Source organism: Thalia democratica, chromosome 3 (genome assembly GCF_965202585.1).
Source record: "Thalia democratica chromosome 3, ktThaDemo2.hap1.1, whole genome shotgun sequence".
NCBI lineage: Eukaryota > Metazoa > Chordata > Thaliacea > Salpida > Salpidae > Thalia > Thalia democratica.
The window spans coordinates 4,059,399-4,084,919 of NC_139167.1; the positions used below are offsets into that span (position 1 = coordinate 4,059,399).

The following is a 25,521-nucleotide window of genomic DNA, read 5'->3' on the forward strand; positions in this document are numbered from 1 at the left end:
AATGTCGTTTTTGTACATCAGCCGTGATATGAAAGACTTTTTTTTTACCCATATCGTAAATACATTTTTTATAATAGTTTCAAAATATGAACCTTTTAAGCTTAACAATATGTTAAGAATATTTATTTTGCTGTTGCAGTTTTTTAATTTTTATTAGCTTATAATTACGTCTTTTTTTAAAATAATAATATAAGTGCATCAAAGTTAATTTACATTATGTATATTCTTCAAAATTTTAAGGTAAATCAAACTGAAAAAATGTTTTGTAGTTGTTTTAACGATCATAAAGCATTTAGTTTTCTATTAAAATACAAGTTTACTGTACTTAATTTCATACAGTTAGTTTAATTCTAAGCGTATTAAGAAAAATCACAAAAATTTGTAAAGTTTAACATGACATAAAACAAATAAATATACTAGTTAGCAAAAAATTTTCTTAAAATATTAGCTGCGCTGAATTGTTTTGATTTAAAAAGTATGTTGAATGTTAAAGTTTCTGCTTAGAATATAATTTTACTAATCAATAATGAAAAATAAGATCTGATAAATAATGTTTAAACATTATTAAATCACAAGAAATATGTTAGATATGTGTTCATTTTCTGTAAAACGAATGAGTTAAACTTAATTAAATGTACTGATAAACTATTTTCTATTGTTGTATGCTTTTTTGATATTTTGTGACATAATAATGTATATAGCATGCTAGAGACAACGATATATTTAAAATTACTTGCTGCATAACAATTTGCATTACTAGTTTTTAGTTCAGTGAAATTAGAAGCACAAAAGTTAAGTTTATTTCGTAACATCTAAAAAAAACCAACATTAAATTACAAGTTAAGTTTGACTTTTTATAATTTATATTTTAATTTCTTTCTGTAATGAATTTAATTGTATCATAAACACTGCAATGACAAATATAAAGCGTACCTCGATAGCTTAAAATGCTGTTTAAACAAAAAATACAATAGCTATAAATTAAATATATATATATATATATATATATCCAATAAAAAAAAGCTGAAGCAAGGTTTAATTTTCAACCATTAACTTAAAACTCTTTTTTTTTAAGTAGAGCATATTAGACCATTAGCTAAATAGATAAGTGGACACTTTATTTTTATGTTTATTTTAACATATAAATTTGTTATACATATAAATATTACAAATTGCTTATTACAGAATTTCAAGACTGAAACATTTTTCGAGATATAGCCGTTAAAGTGGGAGACTACAATAGTAGGTGCAAGCAAAACTATTTAATAATAGTTTGAAGTATTATTTAAATATCTGGCATGATTAAATATAATAAAGTACTTTTGATAGCAGCTTATACATTAAACTTAAAATGCTGCTTAAACAAGCCAACACAAGCGTGTTCAAGCACTATTTAACTTGAATGACTCTTATGCAAATAAATATCAAGCTTTTAGTGTTAATAAACGTCACAATGGCCTTTCGAATGCGTGCCTCGATAGCTCAGTCGGGAGAGCGTCAGACTGAAGATCTGAAGGTCCCTGGTTCAATCCCGGGTCGAGGCATGTCCTTTTATTTTAAAAATAAAGTAATGAAATTTTAATAGTAAGTACTGAAATGGTCCAAAAAACTATGTTTGCCATATAGAACGTTCAAAAAAGATATAATTCAATACTATAAAAGTATTAAAAAATTAAGTAATGCTTTAAATATGCTGCAATGCAACTATGCTAAAAAATAATTTAGTATAATTCTTAAATTCATTTTGACACGCTTAAGCTGTTCATTTTTATAATCTAAAATTAGAACATCTTGAAAGTATACACAACTAAAGTTTGAATTATAACGATCAACGATTTAAAAAAAGAAAACAAACAAACGCTGCTGATATTGTTTTTCAAATTTCATTTACTTTCATACAAGTCTTTTTATTTGAGCTCTGCTTTAAAAAACTTAGTAAAGAAAATAGAAATGTTGTGTTTTGAAACACTGCTGTAAGCTTTCTTTACTTTAGTGATTTTGTAAACAACAAGTTAGTTGTTGTATATTTTTTGTCTGTCCAAGTTATGCACATTTTTGTTTGTAAATGTCCTAAAGGTTTGTCTAAGCTGTATAAAGGTTAGTTATAGCATGTAAAAGTATTAATATTTTATAGTAACAGTTTTTTTTAAATTATTAATACATATGTTGTTGTAGCAAAGCTTTTATAATGTGGGCTACCGATGTTGGTGACCCAACATCTAAAGCCTCAGTTTGGTCAGGGTGACTTCCTGTGGGCAGATAGTCAACCTGACCTTTTTGTTCATACATCTCATTTATCTTATTATAGTTGGACATAATAACTATATACTACTTAATGCTACTTTAGGCTACTTTATATAAATCAGACAAGACAGTTTTGAGTGATGAATCTTTTATATAAAACACAACAAGAAATACAAGCATATACAAAAACTGGAAGTTATTTTAATCTATCAAAAGACTTAAAACAATAAACTAAAAATTTAATAAAACTTTTAGTAAACAATAAACTTTAAAAGGTTTAACAAACTATTAAAATATAAACCTGGCTTAAATGTTCAAACAATAAAACACCAGTTGAAATATTCACTTTAAAACAATACTAACAATCAAAATTCACAAATCAGTTCAAATATCTTGTTGCTTCTAGCTGCCACCAACTCACCAACTGCTTACAAATACACTGACTGTCATTTTCTGATATTTAGTTGCATCAGAAATAGTTTGAAACACGTCAGATGATTCTCATTGGCTAGTGCAATGAAGCGTGTCAAACTCAAAATATTCTCTGAGCTCAACTTTGAATAATGAATAATGCACGTATTCATTACAATAAAATAGATATTGAGTTCTTTTTTTTTTGCAGTGAACATATAGTTGTATTGCTTGTATGGTTTATAACTTTCATGTTCATACAATTTTAAATTTAAGTTACACACTTTTTCTACACCTTATGAGAATTTACTAAATCACATACCACTTAGGGTTTATTTTGTATAATATATTGTAATTTTTTATTGTTGATTTTTATATTACTAATTTTATTTAAAGTAGTTTGTTATTCACTTGCTAAGTAAATTTAAAGTATATGTTGCTGTAAAACGGTGTTAGCTATAATTTATTTAATTAATTTTATTAAATTTTTAAAAGAGTAAGTTCCAATAAATAATCATTAATAAACTTTTTCTACCACTACAATTTATATAAAAACAAGATAACCTAAAAAAATAAAAAAAAAGTTTGTTATACACAATACATCTATTGAAGCGTTCATATATTAGCCAAAGTTAATATTGTTTTTAATATACTTTGACCCCTATATCATCTGAATAAAAATGGTAAGAAATCATAAAATTTAGTTTAATAAATTTTAAAACATAATTTTAAGAACCTAAAAGTAAACAAATAGTTAATAAGTGTATTATAAGAAGTTTGTATTATTGCATCTATATATTTTTTCCCACAGCATTGCATGTAGTATTGTTGACTATGTAATTTAGATGATAAAATATATTAAAATAACTCCATAACTAAAAAAAGTCAAATTAAAACATAATAGACAGTATTGGTTTGTTTTTACTACAACAGCAGCTGCAAAACTGTAGATTATTATTTGTGGGTATTTGTAATATTTTAGAACTACATATCTAGTATTTTTGAAATTATAAGTTTGTACTTACCTGTTCAGGCCATAGGGGAGGGGGTCCGCCTTGTTTTTTAAACAAATTGATTTTTTTAGCGCTTTAACTTAAATTTAAAGAAATTATAAAAATTAACAATATTCAAATTATCCTTAGAGATATAAGCAATCATTTAGATCTGTAGATTCCTTATAGAAGGAGCAAAACAAAAAAGCAAATAAAAAAAAACTGTTTCAATGAAAATCTATCCTCTTATAAGTTTTAACTAATAATCTTAAGATTTTACAATACGTCGATTACTTATATTGAATCTTTTTAAACCAGATTTTTAAAAGTTAATTCATAATAAAAAAATTATCATAAAAACCACTTTTTTTCAATAAAACTATATAAGGATACATCCTTGAGGTTTCTAGCTCAAAAATAAAGGAGAAAATATATTATTAGTTAGTTTTTAAATTAAAAAAAATAACAATTAAAAATTTGCCTACATAAGTTTTGTATCAAAAACATTTTAGAAGTATTACAATATCTCAAAGGTTAAATAAAATTTTCAAATTTTATAATGAATAACTTGTAGTTTATACTTAAAGCTTATATATAACTAATGTTAACTTTGGATGTTTGAATCCCTCCCCCCTTATGGCCTTTATAAGTAATTACCTAGTTAATTTTCTTTATAAATACACAACATTTTAATCTTCAATTAGTATTTAATGGCATAGGGGGGAGGGATAATTACCTTTTTCACAATTTAGTCTTATTTTATTGATTTTTAACTAAGCTACAAGTTGCTTTTTACAGATTTTTAAAGCTCAGAATAATTATTGAGGCACAGCCGGTCATTACCTAGTTAATATCTTTTATAAATACACTAAATTTTAATCTTAAGGTCAAAGTTGAGACTACAATAGGTTCATTATGGGAGAGGAAAACTAAAACAGCAGTAACCAAAAATCACTATAAATCTATCTCTTACGTTTTTTGAGATAATTACTTCAAACTTTTAGGAAGTGTTCCTTGCAGTATTTAGAAAATTTTGTCAGAAAAAAAAAAAGATAAATAAACAAAAATATGTTTACTTTGTTTACTTTTTTTATAAATTTATAGTATTTAAAATTTTGTTCCATCAGAATTTTCTAAATATTGCAAGGAACACTTCCTGAAAGTTTGTGGAACATCTCAAAAAATGTGGAAGGAGATATATTTTTAAAGAAGTAGTCTTTTTTTGCCTTTTTAGTTTTTGCCTCCCATAAGGAACTTATTGTAGTCTCCTACTTTGACCAGCTATGTCTCAAAAATTATTTTGAAATTTTTAAATCTGTATAAAGCATCTTGTAGCTTATTATAATTTAACAAAAATAGATCAAGTTTTGAAAAAAAAGTGATCTACTACTCCCCTATGCCCACAAGTACTTAACTAAATTATTTAAGGGCATAGGGGGGTAAACACCCTTTTTTGGTTTTTGATCTAATTTTATATAGTTTTTACTAAGCTTCAAAATGATTTTTACAGATGTAAAAAATTCAAAATAATTTTTGAGATATAGCTGGTCAAAGTTGGAGGCAACAATAGGTTCTTTATTGGAGGGGAAAACTAAAACAGCAGTAACTAGAAATTACTATATATCTTTCTCTTACATTTTTGCAATAAATACTTCAAACTTTCAGGAAGTGTTCCTTGCAGTATTTAGAAAATTCTGTAAGAAGAAAATTAAGAAAAAATTATGATAAATAAACAAAAATATGTTTACTTTGTTTACTTTTTTTATAAGTTTTTAATATTTTAAATTTTGTTCCGACTGATTTTTCTAAATATTGCAAGGAACACTTCCTAAAAGATTGAAGTAATTATCTCAAAAAACGTCAAGAGTTATATTTTAAGTGAAGTAGTCTTTTTTGCCTTTTTAGTTTTTTGCCTCCCATAAGAAACCTATTGTAGTCTCCTACTTTGACCGGCTATATCTCAAAAGTTGTTTTTAATATTGAAATCTGTATAAAGCATCTTGAAGCTTAGTTAAAACTTAACAAAAATAGATCAAGTTTAAAAAAAAAAGTGATCTACTACTCCCCTATGCCCACAAGTACTTAACTAAATTATTTAAGGGCATAGGGGGGTAAAAACCCTTTTTTGGTTTTTGATCTAATTTTATATAGTTTTTACTAAGCTTCAAAATGATTTTTACAGATGTAAAAAATTCAAAATAATTTTTGAGATATAGCTGGTCAAAGTTGGAGGCAACAATAGGTTCTTTATTGGAGGGGAAAACTAAAACAGCAGTAACTAGAAATTACTATATATCTTTCTCTTACATTTTTGCAATAACTACTTCAAACTTTCAGGAAGTGTTCCTTGCAGTATTTAGAAAATTCTGTAAGAAGAAAATTAAGAAAAAATTATGATAAATAAACAAAAATATGTTTACTTTGTTTACTTTTTTTATAAGTTTTTAATATTTTAAATTTTGTTCCGACTGATTTTTCTAAATATTGCAAGGAACACTTCCTAAAAGATTGAAGTAATTATCTCAAAAAACGTCAAGAGTTATATTTTAAGTGAAGTAGTCTTTTTTGCCTTTTTAGTTTTTTGCCTCCCATAAGAAACCTATTGTAGTCTCCTACTTTGACCGGCTATATCTCAAAAGTTGTTTTTAATATTGAAATCTGTATAAAGCATCTTGAAGCTTAGTTAAAACTTAACAAAAATAGATCAAGTTTAAAAAAAAAAGTGATCTACTGCTCTATGCCCTTAAATACTTAACTAAATTATTTAACTTCAATCAACAAAAGTATAAAAATAAATTTTTTGATTTAAACTTATATAAGAATTTACAAACTGGAAACTTAATGTTTTTGAACTGGAATAACTCAGAAAACTGTATAAGTTAAAGTGCTCAATACTAAAGAGCTTTATTATCAAAAGTTTATTTAATGGTTATTACTCAGCTGACACTGTTTGACCTATTATCACTTAAGCTCTGAAGATCACTTTACAGTACAATGCGAAACAGCTGAGTAACAATTGTTGAATAATCTTTTGAGATTTATCAATACACCTTTAACCAGAAGTCAGTTAACTTGTACCAAAAATATCTGGCCTACATCAATAAAATAAATAAACATAGTAGTTGCAAGCTCAAGATTTCTATAAAAAAAGTTTACTTATATTCTGTATTTTACTTGTGAGCAAAGTTTGCCTATATTATTTTTATATAATTACATGTTTTCTCTTTAATACGTATATATATATTTGAAATAGTTTTTCTTCAGAATAATTGTCCCCCGAAAGATATTTTTCATAATAATGTAGCATGCAATGATTTAAAAAAAAATTGCTGTTTAAGCCAAACCCTGTCTTGAAACATCTTCAAAATGATCAAAGTTCTTAATTATACCTTTGCGTATTTAAACTATCAGGTAAATGATTTCACTTTAAAAAAAATACTAAAAATTTAACTATGTAACAACTTTAAATTATAAACTTTATTACTTATTTTATATAACTAATAGTATTTATGTTCATCAATTATTAACTAAAATAAATTTAACAAGTTTTTTGGGTATATTTTTGTATGTAAAGTGTTTTTTCTCTTAGTTTTATTTTGAATTGTAATCATTAAGTTTTATTAAATTAACCTAAAATTCATAAGTTGTTATAGTAAAATGTCATATCATATATAGTTATTATACAATTAGTTAATTTTGAATAAGTTAGTATTAAAAGTTGTATTGATGTTTTATTAGCTATTTTTTCACAATGATGAAAAAGTTAGTTTGTTATGTTCATTAATTACTTAAGATTAAAACAAGAAGATGTAAATTAAATTTTAAATGCTGTATGTATACAAATTGTATTCATCAAGGTTTTAGCAAGTACAGATTTATCTAAACTTTATAAACTACTGAAAAGTAAAATGTTTGTATAAGTATCTGTTTCAATTTTGTAAATACTCTAACATTATGAAGATTTTTGTTTAAGTTTCAAAGGCTAATTTTTTACATACTATTGTGTTTGGATTTAATATTTTTAAAGTCTAAACCTATGCATTGCTGTTCAACTATCAAGTAAATTTTTGTTTTATGTTTTATAAGCTTGTGTGTAAAATAAAATGAGTTTTATTCATATAAGATAAACAAGTGTTTTAATTTTTTTAACGAAATATAATTGGTAAGCTTGATATATATAGTGCAAGTTGTTTTTAAACAGTTTTTTTTAATAATGTTTTCTAGTTTTGGACAACTTTGAATAAAGCTGTACTAGTATTTATTAATTAATTTTGCAAGTGTTATCATAATTTGTTCTAAGATAAGTAAATGTTTTGTTTATAAAATTTTCAAACTAGCACTTATAAAGTTACTAACAACTGTGACATAATAAATGAAAATACTTGACCTATTTCTTATTATAACAGGTGTTTTTACAAATACATATATATAAGTGTAACTTGTGTTTTTTACTATTTTAAATACATGAAATGATTAAATTAATAAAGTATTTTTTATTGCAGCTCATACATTGAACTTAAAATGCTGTTTAAACAAGCCAACACAAGTGTGTTCAAGCACTATTTAACTTGAATGACTCTTATGCAAACAAAACTCAGGCTTTTAGTGTTTATAAACGTCACAATGGCATTTTGAATGTCTGCCTCGATAGCTCAGTCGGGAGAGCGTCAGACTGAAGATCTGAAGGTCCCTGGTTCAATCCCGGGTCGAGGCATACCCTTCATTTTTATATCAGATAAATTTAGTTTTGTAAATACTATTGCTCTAGCATAACAACTTTTTAACCTATAAAAACAACTATTTTAAATAATTAAATTCATTTTTCAAATACTCATTTAAATTGTGGCTATAATTTAAAAAACTATTTTGTTCTGCTTAATATAGTTTAGTAATCAAGAATTATATAGTATTATATATAGCTAGCTTCGAAACATCATTAATTTTGTTAGTCATACCGTTTTTAATTATATTTAACTTTAAGTTATTAATTAAAAAAAAGTCTTTTTTTAATAGTACTTCAAATTATGTCATGCCCAATTTCAAAGTTTATATTTTTATTAAATGCTAGTTCAAAAGTTTATGTTGTTAAATAGTATTTTATAAGTATTATCACTTACGTTAGATTCATATATGACTAATAAGATTTTTATTTGTTTATCTTTAAGTAGACTTTATTAAAACTAATTTAAACTTAATTCATTTTATTTCTATACAATGTTTATTTATTTAAAACTTACAAATATATGCAAGTAATGAAACTCTTGCTTTTAATAATTTAATATATATTTTTGATGCAACTTATATACTTCAATAGATTTAGTAGCATAATTGTTTCAATGGCATAGGAGGTCCAAGTGAATCACTTTTTTCAAAAATGATCTTGTTTTGTAGATTTTTAATTAAGCTACAAGTTTCTATTTACAGATTTGTAATATTCAAACATATTTTGAGATATAGCTGTAAAAGTTTGAGAGTACAATAGGTTACCTAATAGGTGAAAAAAAAGTAGTCTTCTGAAGTAATAAAATTTATAAAAAATAAAAATTGTCTTCAACTGGTTTTTATAAATATTGCAAGAAATATATTCTGAACATTTGAAGCATTTATCTCCAAGACATAGGAGAAAACAGATTTTTAGTGAAACAGTATTTTTTCACTTTTCTTTGTTTGCATCTATAGGGAACCTATTGTACTCTCCAACTTTTACAGCTATATCTCAAAAAAATGTTTGAATATTACAAATCTGTAAATAGAAACTTGTAGCTTAATTAAAAAGCTACAAAACAAGATCAAGTTTTGAAAAAAGTGATGTACTTAGACCTCTTATGCCCTTTTACAATTTTACTACCAAATCTATCGAAATATCTACGTTGCATCAAAAACATAAATTTAATTATTAAAAGCAAAAGTTCCATTACTTATACATATTTGTAAGTTTTAAATGAATAAACATAGTATAGAAGAAAGAAAAAATTAAGTTTAAATTAACTTTAATAAAGTCTACTAAGCATAAATATATAAAATTTTTATTAGTCATATATGAATCTAACTTAAGTGATATTACTTATAAAATACTATTTGACAACATGAACTTTTGAACTAGCATTTAATAAAAATATAAACTTTGAAATTGGGCATGACATAATTTGAAGTACTATTAAAAAAAGACTTTTTTTTAATTAATAACTTAAAGTTAAATATAATTAAAAACGGTATGACTAACAAAATTAATGATGTTTCGAAGCTAGCTATATATAATACTATATAATTCTTGATTACTAAACTATATTAAGCAGAACAAAATAGTTTTTTAAATTATAGCTACAATGTAAATAAGTTTTGGTTTGTATTTGGAAAATGAATTTAATTATTTAAAATAGTTGTTTTTATAGGTTAAAATTTTGTTATGCTAAAGCAATAGTGTTTACAAAACTAAATTTATCTGATATAAAATGAAGGGTATGCCTCGACCCGGGATTGAACCAGGGACCTTCAGATCTTCAGTCTGACGCTCTCCCGACTGAGCTATCGAGGCAGACATTCAAAATGTCATTATGACGTTTATAAACACTAAAAGCTTGAGTTTTGTTTGCATAAGAGTCATTCAAGTTAAATAGTGCTTGAACACGCTTGTGTTGGCTTGTTTAAACAGATAAACATGTCAGATATTTAAATAGTATTTTTTAAAAATAATAATTATTTTTGTTAGCACCTACTATTGTACTCTCCCACTTTAACGGCTATATCTCAAAAAATGTTTTAGTATTGAAATTCTGTGAAAAACACTTTTTTGCTTAGTAAAAAATTCACAAATATGATCAGATTGTAAAAAAATGATAGTTACTCTATGCCCTTAACATAAATTTTCAGTATATAATAATTTAAGGATAGCTGTTTTTTTTTTGTTTTTTGTTGGTATTTTTAGCTGTTGTTTTTGTAGTAATTTTCTGTTTACATTGTAATAATCAAATGTTTAACAAATCTATATGTTAAAATAAGTATAAAACTAAAGTGTCTACTTATTTATTTAGCTAATGGTCTAATATGCTCTACTTAAAAAAGAGTTTTAAGTTAATGGTTTAAATTTAAACCTTGTTTCAGCTGTTTTTATTTGAAATATATTATAAGTTTTATCAATCGTAATGAATTTTAACAAAATTAGAATTTTAGTAATTTAAATTATTAATTTTTTAAGCACAAACAAAATTCTATAATCTATTATTTAATACAAGTTATTATACGTTGCTAAAATGTTTTAAAATTTTGTAGTTTAATGCTAATAAAAGATTATTTTTTACTGACATATAGATTTCCTTAAAAATAAAAGTTTATAAAAAAAGTCAAAAAGTTTTCTAAGTATATTTTGCTAAATGATAACATAAAAAAATTTTAACAAAGTTCGAAATTGCTAATTTGTGTTAGCTTTTATTTAAAAATAGTTTACTAGATACTTTTTGGTATTATTTATTTGGATGTAAATTGGCTTTTAAGAATTTATTTAATTTTTATAATTATATTAAATATTCTGTTATACAATGTTTTGGTTCTAATTATTGCTACATAAATGTTCTATAATAAATTTGTTAATAAGTTTTTTTTGTATTTATTCTGATAGTATAACTTAAATTTATAAGTTTGTTTTAAAAGATATTAAGATAAATTTTATAAACTCATATGTTATTTGTAAAATAGTACATTTCACTTAGACAGGTTACTTTAGGTAAAAGAAAAACTTTAATTGATAATAAACTATGTTTATAAAGACCAGTGATTACAAAATTAGTTTGGTATATTTACTTGAATAATGTTTAAATTTGTTTAATTTATATGGTTTTTTTGTTATATGTTTTGGACATTTAAATAAATTATTGAAAATTCAAATAATCAAATTATTAAGTAGAATATATATAGATTTATCTAATTATTTTTATAAATTAATAGCATTTTTAAAATATAAAATGCAAAAAAACTTACTAGCATGGTTTGCTGAATTATTGTAAACTGATTTATTCAGCTACTAAAAAAGTTTCATGTAATCAAGTTGTTTCCAAAATTTTCAAGTTTTAACATAACTTGCTTAATTTTGCTTCTGTAATAAACTTTTTAAAAATAAGGTTTAAAACCTATGCTAATATATGGCAGTCTATAAGAGATTATTGACAACAAGTTGAAAGCTTAAAGCCCATTAAGTCACAGTTACTTTTGCCTTTGAATATATTAGTAACATTTGATTTGATATAAATCCCAGCAAAGCGACATGCAGTCACTATGTGTTGTTGTGTGCATAGTGATGTCATAATTAGCTAAATTTTACTTTTATATACGTCACAATGACATTTTGAATGTCTGCCTCGATAGCTCAGTCGGGAGAGCGTCAGACTGAAGATCTGAAGGTCCCTGGTTCAATCCCGGGTCGAGGCAACCCTTTTATTATTTTTTATAAAAAAATCTTTCATATATCCCAATGGATGCATGTACTGAAACACAAATTGTTTGCTTCAATAATTTGAATTAATTTTGTAGAGAATGTATAAAAAACTAATTTTGTTTTAAACAGAATATTTATATATACAAATATTTGCAAAATGTAACGTTCAAAATAAACAGAACAGTCAATTGTGTCATGTAGCTTAATGCTACAATCTTCAGCTGTTTAGTTTCTAAATGAATGACATTAGTACACAAATTACACAAAAAAAAATTTGAAATTATTTATAAAATTGTATCATTGTAGAATTTTTTTGTACAAGTATTTTTCATGCAAATTTATTTATTTGGGCAATCGCAAAATATAGTATTTGGTATTTTATTATTACATATAATTATGTTGATACTCTATTTTTAAAAAAGATAATGTTAATATGTTATTTAAGAAGTTGTAAGAATTTGCTGTTAAACTCTAACTTAACAATTTTTTTATACATTTTTTTATATAATATATATATTAAATATGTACAAATTATCATAGTTTAATATTTGAGCTATATCTGACTAAACATTTTATACTTTTATCGAAAGTTTGAATTTGTGAATAGCTTATTTGATAATTTTTTATTTTATTTTTAATATTACACTTTAGCAAAGTATAAAAAGTAATTTTGAATAATAAATATTGTTTATAAAAACTTGGTTTAATTTAAATTTCAAATTAATTTAGGTAGCCTTAAAAAAAGAATTGTTACACGTAAAGTTTAAAAAGGTAGTATCATATACTAAGTTAATTTTTGCAGATTAAAAATGTAGTTTTAAGCTATAAAGTTCTTAAGAAATATTTAAAAATAAGTAATATAATTACATTTAACTGTGCAATACTAAAAAATTACTAGTGTTTAAAACATAGTTTAAGAATTCATTAAAAATATTTTTTCAAATAATATCTATTTACTATTATAATTTTTAAATATTTTAATAAATTTAGTAAGTTATGTGTACTTTATATTGAATATGTTTGAAAGGTTTTATGCTTAAATGCATAAGTGTATGAATAAAAAACAATATTTTTATAATTTTAAATACTTAAAAAATAGCTCATTACAATGCTTAAACAAAAGTTGAGATTAAAAGCTTTACTTCAAATTACAATTGACAGCGTTTATCCAAACCAATGAATAAACCATTATCAGCTATAAAGTGCTTGGCTTTACTTAAAAAGCACTAACACAAAGCTATTCAAAGCTCAATCTTACTTACAGTTGTGCAATAGCTATTCATGCACTTTAAGCGCGTTTATATACAATAATTTCTGCTCCCCCTCACAGTCCTACATGGTCTAGTGGTTAGGATTCCTGGCTTTCACCCAGGCGGCCCGGGTTCGATTCCCGGTGTAGGAACGTTTTTGTTAAATTTCATAACATGTAAAGTTTAGTTTTTCTTTAAATATATATATTTTTAATGTTGTTTTAATATGTTATTTCTTGTTGAAAAACGTGTAGAGTTTACTATGAAAGAATGGAAATGTTCAAAGTTTAATATATTTTTTGCTGACTGAGAATTTTGGTAAAATATATTTAGTTATATTAGTTCTACATTAGCTATTATTGATTCATGAAAATGTTTGATTTAAAAAATAAAAAAAATGTGTTACTTATACTCTGTTAATTATACATTTTTGTTGCATTTTTATTTCGCATTAATATTAGTGTGTATAATTTATTATTAATTTCAATAATATATCTATGTTATATATTTTTAATACTTAATTATTTATGTTTTTGAATAGAAGTACAAGCCCCTTACAAGTATTTAATCTTTAAAAATAAATATCTGTTGTATTTAATTTTGAATTAAGTTTTATAAATTTGCTAATCAGGTTATTTAATAGTGATGAAAATGAATTTAAAATATAGACTCAGTTTTTTGGATAGTGTATGAATTTTAGTTGAAATTATTTTAAGTTGTCTTGTATCTATTATTAAATATGTTTTTATATAAAACAAAAATCTAATAGATTGTTTAGCTTGTATACTTAATTAGTTTAATTATTGAGTAACTGTTTTATAATAATGAAACTGTTTAAAAAAATATATTTATGAACTAATAAATGATTAAGTTTAATTAAATTGGCTTATTATAAATAATCAGTTACTAATAAACACATAAAAAATCTTAAATTAAATAAAAACTTTGTGTTACTTTTTCTTAATTGAAGTATATACCAAGCAAAATTATTAAAATACTAAACTTTGTTAGTATAAATTATATACTCAAATTAAATTCATGTCATAAAAATGTATTATGACTAAATATAATATTAGATTAAAAAATTGTTTTCATTTATCTTCTTTTTAAATCTCTCAATTAAATAATGTTATACTTGAAAAATGAAGCTTAAACATTGTTTAGTTTAATATTTTGTTGTTATAAAATTAGTTTTATAAACAGACTTAGTATTTTGAAATAGAAGCTAATAAAAATACATATATATTACTAGTAAAAATTAAAAAAATAATTTGCTAGTAGGTATAATATTTTCTGCTTACTCTGTTTAATAGAAGTAATACATTATCATAACAAGATTAAGAGGAGATAAAATAATCGAATGATTGTTAAAAAATCTACAAATTTTTAATGCACATCAAACTAAATTAAAATATTTAAGTTCAAAATCCTTGTAGGAGCTCTACGCCTTTTGTCAGTAAACTTTCAATAAACTTTTAGAACTAAAAAACAAGTCTAGAAAATAAAGCATTAATACAGACTATGTTACTAAAAATTAAAAATATAAATACTTTTAATCAAGTTGTAACACGAGTCAAACTAAATGCATGCTTTATATATATATATATATATATATATATATATATATATATATATATATACTCAAATGTACTAATATTACATAGCAATATGTAATATACCAATTTTTTTATATATATGCTACAAACGTTTAATAATCACATTCCTACATGGTCTAGTAGTTAGGATTCCTGGCTTTCACCCAGGCGGCCCGGGTTCGATTCCCGGTGTAGGAAATTTTTTGTTTAAGTTTATGTTTTAATTACTACTATGAAATCTAAACTAACCATAGTTTTGTCTTGAAAAATAAGTTTTTATTGCCTTCTTCAAAGAATATTTAAAAATAATACAACTAGATGCCAGTTATGATTTAAGTTGGTGTAAACTAAAAACAAAAACAAAGTTAAAAGACTATATATTATATTTGTACAAAATACTACCCATATAATTAAATAAATGAAATATTGAAAAATCTTAGTTGTATTTTTTATTAATTTTATTTGTTTAATGATAACTAATGAAATAATTACAGATAAAAACATGGGCGAAACTGTTGAAGTAACAAGTTCTCTGGAGTGCAGAAGGAAAATAGTTGAAGCCGGATTCACTCCAGTGGTTGTTTATTTTTACGCCAATTGGGCTGGTCCTTGTCAAGAAATTAACGAAACTGTTCAGAGAGCAGTGGATAACAATGACATCAGATTGATAAAGGTTAGATTTTTGTTTGTATTAAATTTATAGAAGAAGGTATGTATTTAGAAAGTGGCTTATAAAACCATTAAGTTAACAAAGGTTAGTTTGTTTTATCAAAGTGAATGATAATATTAATCTAAAGCAATTGATTAAGAGTTTGTTATGTGTTTAATTAAAAACACAGATTTTAATAATGTGGTCTAAATTTAGGTTTGTAATACAACTAAGTAAATTGAAAATCAATTTAAACTAATTAATTTTTTAAAATGTAAGTTTTGCTATATAATCAAAAAAATCACACATATAAGCCAACTCGTTTAAGCTTTACAAAATGATAAACTACTAGATCATCTTTAATATTTTTTAAACTAAAGTTATCAAAAACATTAATATATATCAGGGTTTCCCAAACTTTTTTGCAAATGGCCCTTTTAAAGAATTTGAAAAATCAATGGCCCCATTAAACAAGATTACTCATAAACTACGATAAAATACACAAAAGACTTTTTTTTTTGCTTTTCATCTGCAACTCAAGAAAATCTAGTGTAAGTTTCAAGTTATGGCATCATGGCCCCCCTGTGAATCCTTTACTGCTCATGGTCCCCCTCTTCCCCCTTTGCTGCTCGTGGCCCCCTAGGGGGCCACTTGGCCCACTTTGGGAAACCCTGATATATGTACTTTTTGAATGTTAGATGCAGATAGGTACTTTAAAAAAGTTAATAATAATGAAATCAAAATTAAATAAAAGGTTGAGCGTTAAAATTGCTAAGCCTGGATTTCAAAGCAAGCAAGCATATTATTACGTCACAGACGCGCATAAACGCACGTTTATAAACGCAATTACGCTAACTGTTATCGATAGTTTCAGTAGTGTAGTGGTTATCACGTTCGCCTCACACGCGAAAGGTCCCCGGTTCGAACCCGGGCTGAAACACTTTTTATATATGATAATCTCTTATTTAAGACCAATATATTCTTTTTTTTTACACACGATTAATATTTTACAACGTTTATTGCCGTAGTAGCAATTGGATTAAATACTGCTTATGATATAGTTTTAACCGTTAGATGTTTATTTAACTTAAATTATAGACTGGTGTATTCTATAAATAAGATTGATATAAGATATTACTTAATTTAATACAATAGATAACAGTAAATTTACAATGTAAATATACAATAATTGAATTTAATTTGTTAAATAAATTCACAACTTGTGTTTAAATTAAATGTACATTATTGATATATTTACATTTGTTTGTTTTTTATGTATGTTATATATAAAAACTAAGATAACTATGTTGAAGTTGTTAAATTATTATATTCAAACTGTTATTTTAAACTAATAAAAGTTGTATATGTACACTATCATACTATATAAACAAATAAGTATGTAAAGCGCTCATATTTTTTGATGAATACTTCAAGCCTTTTAGCATGTTTTTACAAAATCACTTCAAATCTTGTGTAAAGTTTTCATGTTTTAAAGCAATTCAGCTTTTAAATTTTGGAATATATATATTCTCTAGAATGTTGTATAACAAGCATTGTTGGTTCAGTGGTAGAATTCTCGCCTGCCACGCGGGAGGCCCGGGTTCGATTCCCGGACAATGCACTTTTACTAATAATGTTTTTTGCATAAAAAACATACAGTGATAAGTACATTTATACTAAATAAATGTATAAAGAAATTTTTTAATGTGTTATAGTAAATTTTCTAAGTGTTCAAGGTTTAAATAAACTAAACAGCTAAAAGCTGATTTTTACAAAGTTTTATGAGGCTAGCAACTATAAAAAGAAATTTATGCTGGGAAATTTTATTTGATATTTAATTTTATGTTTAATAACTGTCTAATAAAAATATTTTATTAAATGTTTTTTACTAAAAGTTATCTAGTAAATTGTTGTCAAAATGATTAACTTAAATCTTCAATTGGAAAGGTTTAAAATACTCAGGCTTAGTTAATTTAAAAATAGTTTAACTTAAAAATCTTGAATTAAGTAACATACAAAAGAAAATTAAATTGTTTTGAAATGTATATGACTTATACGTAATTATTATTAAATAAATATTGATAAATAACTGTTTGAAATTTTTGTAGAGGTGAACAGTTATAAAGTATTTATACAGCTAAATTTAACACTAATTTTTATAAGTTCCCTACAAAGTATATATGTATGTCATAAATAGAATTAAAATTGTAAAGCCCTTTTAGGCTTAAAATAAGTCTTGTATGACAATAAAATAATGGAAGTGAATTAGCTCGATTTCACTTTCACTGTGTAGATTCGCATGAAATTAACCAGACTCGATTTTCATTATTACGTCACATAAACCGTCAGATGTAAAATGACTCGTAAAAGCTTAAGTATGGTTGCCATTTGGTTTTAATTTTTGTGCAGTGAAAATTTGATTTGTAATTTAAAGTCTGTCAATGATAGTACAGTATCCTGTAGATAAAATGTAGATTTCAAATTTATTTTTAAATGACTTAAATCTTACATTATAATAAAATTTTTTGATTGAAATTCAGGCCAAAACTAATACAACACTTTTAAACAAGATATATTTTGTGTAACTTCAATTTAGTAAATCACTTGTTTAGAGCTAGAATATGCAATAGTTAATTTGATACTGATTTATTTTAACTAAAAATATTTTATTTTTTTATATTAAAATTTTTTTTTGTAGTTTAGTTGTTCAATATTTCTGAACCTTATACTGGAACTCAAGAAATGTTATGCTATTTTGTAGGTTAAATCAAAAATTTAAATAGTTATTCGATAGAAAGTAAACTTTATGATTTTGATAGTCTGTTATTGTTCAGCTTTTTTTAATTTAATTACAAACTTACAGTTTACAAAGTTTTAATTTTATTTATTTAAAGTTTATAAACTCGAAGTCATAAAGAATAAAAAACAATCAATAATTATTTAATTCGGTTACAACACCAAATTAAGTAGATTGGAGTTGTATATGATTAATAAATAATTATTATTGTATAGATATTGCTATTTTTTCTAACGCTATTCATAGAAGTAAACTATTATAAAGTTTTTCGTAAATAAAATAAATTACTAAAACTTTATAAAATCCTCACAAAGTAGATTGTTTGTATATCAAATTGGTAATAAAATCATTAAAACTTTATATATGTTCTGTACATTCATCCTAGAAGTAGTGGACACAATTTAATTTTATTATGTAGACTCGCATAAAGTTAACGAGACTCATTTTCATTATTACGTCATAAAAGCCGTCAGATGTAAAATGATTCGTAAAAGCTTGAATATGGTTGCCATATGGTTTTAAATTTTACGCATATTAAATTTTATGTATAAGATTTTTGTAAAGTGAAATTTCAGTACTTATCACTACTTTTAAAAAATGAATTGAATAAAGTTTTAATCTGTAAAAATAGTTACTAAAAAAGTTCTCTTTCTTAAAAATACCACAACTTTAAAGCTGTTTATTTTCTATTTCAATTTACATTACTTGTTGGTGTATGAAATTATTATTATAATTATTTTAAATTATCCTAATACAATTTTTTATTTATTTAGTTGATCACTTATTGGTATATTATCTTGAACAAAATTAAAAATAAACTAAGTTCCTCGATGCGAAATTTAAAAAGCTGATAATTTATAAAAAAGTTTTTTGACTATTTAAACTAAACTCTGATACATAACGTAATTAAATAATTTATTTTTTATATAAATGTTTTTCCTACTTAGCTAGTTTAATATTTTTAAGTACAAGCAGTAATATTATAAAAATGCAACTTTTTTTAGTCAATCCATATTTTATATTTGCATTAATTGTTACGAAAATACAAATTACAAAATACTTTATTTGTTTTGGCGATTAAAAAGTAGCAAAAAATATACGAAAGCTAATTTGATAAACGTGTTTTACTGCAAAAAAGAAAGTTAAGTTTTTTTTTTGTATCTTACTATTTAAGTTAATAAGCAATTTAAAAGTTTTTTTAATGAAATTTCATTAAAAGATCATTTTAGGATAGTTATCATACAATTTTTCTCAAGTAAAAAAGCCTCATTTAGACAAACTAACCAAATGATTTTAGAAAAAGAAATAAAACTAAAGCCAGAATTTTAGTTTTTAGTAAACATGGTGAGGTCTTTTGAGACCTGAAAATATAAAGACTTTATTCCACTTCTTATATGTTTTTCATAGCTAACACTCTTAATTGTAAGGTCTGGTTCGAAGTAAAACAGACTTATTTCTGTTGTTACGTCATATATGCCTTCAAATGCAAGAAACAGAAGTTATTTTGCTCGTTTTATAGTTACATAATTCTATGTTAAATTTTATAGTTCTAGTTTATGTCGAAACTAGCAAACAGTTTTATTAAACTTATATGTAAACTTTCTTCGGAATTTTAACGGAATTGAAAATGTTTTGATAAACAAAATATATGTTTTTGAGTTTTTTTTTTAAGTATTTGGACAGTTTTTACAAAGTTTTAAACCCAATTTTACAAACTTCCAATTACTACAAGCTGTCTCATTTTTCTCTAAAAAAAGGAAAACCTACATTTTATTCATCCTACAGTTTTACATTAAAATATTTTTTTGTGTAAACTTATATATTAAATTGCTAAAATATTTTAAAGTATAATATATTATAAATATTTTTAATTTGTATTTCCAACCTTTAAATTAATTAAAATTTAACTAAAGTTAAATAATCTTATGTAATGATATGTATTTGTTTGGTATTTAATTTAGTATTCAATTAAGACGCAGTGAAAGTTTTTTGTTAAAAACTTTTTTACTTTTAACAACATAGAATAAAATAAACTTTTAATCAATTTTAAAAACTCAAATATTTGTTTTAAAATCTTAATATTTAGTCTTAAATTAAAACAAAAAATTAAGTTTAAACTATCTGTAGCTTAATGAGTTACAACAATATATTAAATAATTAAGAGTTGTATAAAGATAGCTAATTTTTTAAACGTTATTACTAGAAGTAAACAATTGTTAAGTATTTTAAAAGTTAAAATATTTCACTAAAACTTCATAAATCATTACAATGCAGACTGTATGTATATCATAATATATAATATAAAGTTTTAAAACCTTTTAAGGCTTAAAATATGACATGTTCAATGAACGTTCAGCTCAAATCAAATAAACATAATTTTAACTATTTAGAATCGCATAAAGTTAACCAGACTCGATTTTCATTATTACGTCATAAAAGCCGTCAGATGTAAAATGACTCGTAAAAGCTTGAGTATAGTTGTCATATGGTGTTAAATTTTAGGCATTGAAAATTGAATTGTACGTGTTAGATTTGATTACTTATTACTACAATTTTGAAAATGAATTAAATAAGTATTAGAAAATAGCTACTAAAAAAAGCTCTCTTCATTAAAAATACCACAATTTTATAAGTGTTAATTAACTTTTTTCAAATTACACTACTTGTTTGTTTTTAACTTATGATTAATAGTATTGTAAATAATTTTAAATATTTTATTTAGTAGAAAATTTTTTGAAGTTTAATCTTTGAGCAAAATTAAAAAAAAAAAGTATAGCTTACATAATGTGAAATTAAAAAAACTGATAAATTACCTATATATAAGTAGTTTATTTATTTAAACTAAACTGTGATATTTATTGCATCTTATTAGACACACTTATTTCAGTGATTTAATTTAGTTTTTATAGACAAATATTTTAGGATATTTTTCTTACCTTAGGTAACGTATTATGTTAAAGTTTAGTAAAAGCATTAAATTAATAAAGTTGATATTTTAACTCAATACATGTATTTGTTTATGTAAGCTGCTATCACAATACAAACTACTAAATTGTTTTAGTAATAAAAAAAGTAAAAACAAAAAATGTTTAACATGAAAGCTGAATTTTTACAGTAAAAGATAAAGTAATTTTTAAATTACATATTATCTACTTGAATATGTACCCTAAATGTATTCACTGATGGAAATTTATTTTTTTTTAAATATATCTGTTTGATTACTTTATTGTATATTTATTTACAGCCAGTAGCTATCCAAACAACTATCTGAATCTACTAGTTTGTAAAAGTATATTTTATTAATCAGTTAAAACGCTTAAATGACTTTTATGTTTAAAAAAACAACTGTTTGAGTTAGTTATTTAATAAAGACTCATAAATTAAAATGTTTTCATTTAGATTGATTAATCTAATAATTTTAAGAAATAAATAAAAGCTGATGTTTGAAATTGTTATTTTGATTTAAGGTCCTTTCAGACCTAAAAATAAGTACAACCTTGATTGACTACCTAGATAATTTTTTATGTTCACTCTAAATTGGACGCTCTGGGCTGAAAGAAAACAGACTTTATTTTGTTTTTCCGTCATACTAACCTCTCGTTCAAAATTGACCCTTGGTGCAAAATCGTCTTCGTGCAATTTTTTCCCCCGAGCAAATTTGGCTTTGTGCAATTTTATCTTTGTGCAATTTAGACCCGTTCCAGTATAAAAAGTAAAATTACAAATTCGAGTTTTTATTAAAATATTTTCAAATTTTTTTTGTTAAGGTCTTTACAGACCTATAAATATTTTCAATATTTGGTGGAATGTTCTGGTGGTAGTTTACATTTACTCTAGTTTGTAAAGTATAAATTAAATTAAAACCGGCATATTTCTGTCGTTACGTCATAGTACCGTTCAGATGTGCTGTAACCGAAAAATCGATTTTATTTATAGTTGCGTATGTATGTTGTAACTTTTTGCAATCTATAGAAATTTCGTTGAATAAAAGTTAAATATTCAACTTTTAATTTTATACTGGTTTATTTTTACAAACATATTAAATTTTAGTCTTATATGCAGTAAATATTTAAGCAGTTACATATTTCAACAGCCTAGTTACAAAATCATTAGTTATTGTTTTAAAAAATGTTTTAATAACCTCTTATACTGTTAGTAAAAACAAATTTTTAAATTATTACTAGTTTAAAAATTTTATTTTTGGATTTTAATAGTTTAGTTTTGTTTAGCATGTTTTAATTGTATATTTAGCTGAAAGTTATAATCCGTTAAATAAAGTAATCAGAATATTTTTCATTAAAGTTTAAGTAATTACAACTATTTTTTTTATTCTACATGATTTTTTTTACAGTTTTTATTTAAACTTTTAGATATTGAATTTATTTTTGCTTTAGTAATAAAATTTTATTATAAACATTTAATTAAAAGTTTATATTATTTTATAAATTAGTTTAACATTGAGTTTAAATTGTGTGATTTAAAAAAAAGCGATTAAGCTTTAAGCTTATTAACCTTACAAACTTTAAATTTATAAACAAATTCAAATGAACTTTTATGGAACAATTGATAAAATGTTTAAACACATGAAATTTAAAAGTAATTATGTGTAAAATAAAACTATTTAGAAAAACAAAAATAACTTTACTTTCAGATTAAAAAAAACTACAAATTCCTTAGATATATATCGATCAAAATATTTATATTTTGATTACCACAATAAAGTGATGATTTATAGCTTGTCTGAAATACATGAAAAAAAAATTAATTAACATAACTCAAAATATATCATCATTAAATTTTCACTAAAGCTAGTAAACCTGTAATGATCTTTTTAGACCTACAAAATTTCACAAATTGCAACAAAACCAAAAGTGACGATAAAATTTGTTTTTAACCATCGCTGCAGCTGTTTCTAAAAGTCTAAAACAAAACATGCTATCTGTATAATTACGTCATAAAAGCCAACAAACGCACGTTTATAAACGCAATTACGACGACTATATCAACTGTTTCAGTAGTGTAGTGGTTATCACGTTCGCCTCACACGCGAAAGGTCCCCGGTTCGAACCCGGGCTGAAACATTTTTTATAGAATATAAATGATATTCCGATCAATAATTTTAATTTTTCTTTGCTCATGCACAATTTGTTGTTGTAAAATAGATTTATAATGCTGTTTTTCAACCTTTATGAACGTTTTTTAGTATTTAACTAAGTAATTATGTTTTAGATAATGTTTAAAAATAAGATTTGGTATTAAATTTTTTTGGTTCATTTTGTCAAAATTTAAAAAAATAATATTTTGGTTGAAATTAACCAAAAAAAAACTAATACTAAATTTAACCACCATGTAAAACAAATAAATGTAATAACTGATCAACTATTAACATAAAACAGACCACGCCGGGACTCGAACCCGGAATCTTCTGATTAGGAGTCAGACGCCTTATCCATTAGGCCACGCAGTCGCTTATATGAAAAGTGTTTTTTGCGTTTATAAAGGCTTAAATGCGGTGTAGAAGTTTAATGCGAGAAAGTGTTTAGTGCTTGAGGTTTGAGTGAAGATATTTCATTAACATCAGATATTTTATTTTAATTTAAAGCTTTTTATGAGAAAATTTCTGTTGAAAGTTTTTTTTGCCAATTTTGAAGATATTTATAAAATTATTTTAGAACGGTTACTAATGAATGATGACGTAATAAGTAAAATTTTAAATTTGTTAAGAAAAGTTTTAGGATACAGTAACCTCTCGCATCTTTACGCACTCGTGACGTTACGCACTCTCGTCTAGTTACGCATTTTAGAATTCTAAAAAATTCAAAATATTAAAATTTTAATTTCAATTCGTCAAAGTTCTTTTGGCTTAAAATTTAATTCCTACTCAAAAAATTCGTTAATATATCTTTAATACAATGCAAGACAAGTTTATCCTTATGTGGGCAAAAGTCAAATTAAAAAAAGTTGTAGTAACATAAACAATTTTTTATCAAACATTTTTCGTATATTTTATATATTTTGTTCAAAAGAAGAAATCCATTACAGCACCAAATGCATATTTTTGTAAAAGGCTATAGAAATATAAATAATATAGACACCACACCATTTACTTATTGTAAACAAATGCTTAACTATAAATTAAATTTGCAAAGTATCAAATAAGTCACATATAAGTAAAGACATAGATAAAGTCTACTTATTTTGAAAACTATTAAATTTTTCTACAAGTATTTTTTTTGATGTATATGTATAATTTGATCTTTTGTTTTCATACTTAAAAATAAAATAAAAAATTATTAAAAGTAAGAAAGTACCCAGTCTGCTTTTAACTAGAAGGAATATTAAAAACAGCCATTATAGCAAGTATTTTTTGTACCTCTCGTATCTTTACGATCTCTCGTATCTTTACGCATCTTTTCTAAGGACACAATGTGCGTAAATAAGCGAGAGGTTACTCTATTGGCAAAACAAGTACGATACAAAATGAAATAAAGCATGAACTTGATGATGTTAAAAATAAATCAATTAGCAAATTTATTTCAAATTGATGCTAATATGTTGAATTATCAAGTTAATTTTTCATGAATATTTAATTTATAAACACCAAAAATATTGCAAGGCTATTTTTATTTGAGGTATTTCTTAGAACCATTATCAAAATATTTTTTTGCTGTTTGGTTTACTGAAAGTCTATCATAGTTTATTAAAAATAAAAATAGTTTGTGATAAAACTTTTACTTACAAAAAATTAAACTACATTTTAATAAACTACAAAAGTCTAAGGAATCGTGTATTTTAAGAATTTACATATAAACACAGAAAAAAAGCAAGCAAAGTACTAAATCTACATTTGCTGTTCTAGCACTTTTATTTATTTAATTTTATTACAACTGATATTTGTGTTTTAACAAACTGCTTTCTTTATCATTAGAGTAACATTAGTTCTTAAACTTATTTATTATAGTTTAGTTTATCAAATTCACAATTTTTTGTAAGTTGTGTATTTGAGTTTAATAATATTTGTTTGCTATATATATGTATTAACGCAAACTAAATTAAAAAAGTTTTACACAAAAAAGATATGTGCCTTATAATGCAGAGATAAACATAAAAAGATTATTTTTTTATATAATATAGTTTTGTCTAGTATATATGTTT

The 25,521-nt window shown here is 23.9% G+C and overlaps 10 non-coding genes across 10 annotated transcripts; 8 read left to right on the forward strand and 2 right to left on the reverse strand.

Moving 5' to 3' along the window:
- The first annotated feature begins 1,471 nt into the window (after positions 1-1,471).
- On the forward strand, positions 1,472-1,544 carry Trnaf-gaa (transfer RNA phenylalanine (anticodon GAA)). The gene has a single exon. It is a non-coding gene; the product is annotated as a tRNA-Phe (tRNA).
- Positions 1,545-8,288: 6,744 nt separating this feature from the next.
- Positions 8,289-8,361, forward strand: Trnaf-gaa (transfer RNA phenylalanine (anticodon GAA)). Its single transcript has one exon. It is a non-coding gene; the product is annotated as a tRNA-Phe (tRNA).
- A 1,748-nt stretch (positions 8,362-10,109) lies between these two features.
- Positions 10,110-10,182, reverse strand: Trnaf-gaa (transfer RNA phenylalanine (anticodon GAA)). Its single transcript has one exon. It is a non-coding gene; the product is annotated as a tRNA-Phe (tRNA).
- A 1,813-nt stretch (positions 10,183-11,995) lies between these two features.
- Trnaf-gaa (transfer RNA phenylalanine (anticodon GAA)) lies at positions 11,996-12,068 on the forward strand. The gene has a single exon. It is a non-coding gene; the product is annotated as a tRNA-Phe (tRNA).
- Positions 12,069-13,405: 1,337 nt separating this feature from the next.
- Positions 13,406-13,477, forward strand: Trnae-uuc (transfer RNA glutamic acid (anticodon UUC)). The gene has a single exon. It is a non-coding gene; the product is annotated as a tRNA-Glu (tRNA).
- Positions 13,478-15,046: 1,569 nt separating this feature from the next.
- On the forward strand, positions 15,047-15,118 carry Trnae-uuc (transfer RNA glutamic acid (anticodon UUC)). The gene has a single exon. It is a non-coding gene; the product is annotated as a tRNA-Glu (tRNA).
- A 1,318-nt stretch (positions 15,119-16,436) lies between these two features.
- On the forward strand, positions 16,437-16,509 carry Trnav-cac (transfer RNA valine (anticodon CAC)). Its single transcript has one exon. It is a non-coding gene; the product is annotated as a tRNA-Val (tRNA).
- A 610-nt stretch (positions 16,510-17,119) lies between these two features.
- Positions 17,120-17,190, forward strand: Trnag-gcc (transfer RNA glycine (anticodon GCC)). Its single transcript has one exon. It is a non-coding gene; the product is annotated as a tRNA-Gly (tRNA).
- A 6,184-nt stretch (positions 17,191-23,374) lies between these two features.
- On the forward strand, positions 23,375-23,447 carry Trnav-cac (transfer RNA valine (anticodon CAC)). Its single transcript has one exon. It is a non-coding gene; the product is annotated as a tRNA-Val (tRNA).
- Positions 23,448-23,760: 313 nt separating this feature from the next.
- On the reverse strand, positions 23,761-23,833 carry Trnar-ccu (transfer RNA arginine (anticodon CCU)). The gene has a single exon. It is a non-coding gene; the product is annotated as a tRNA-Arg (tRNA).
- Positions 23,834-25,521: the final 1,688 nt, after the last annotated feature.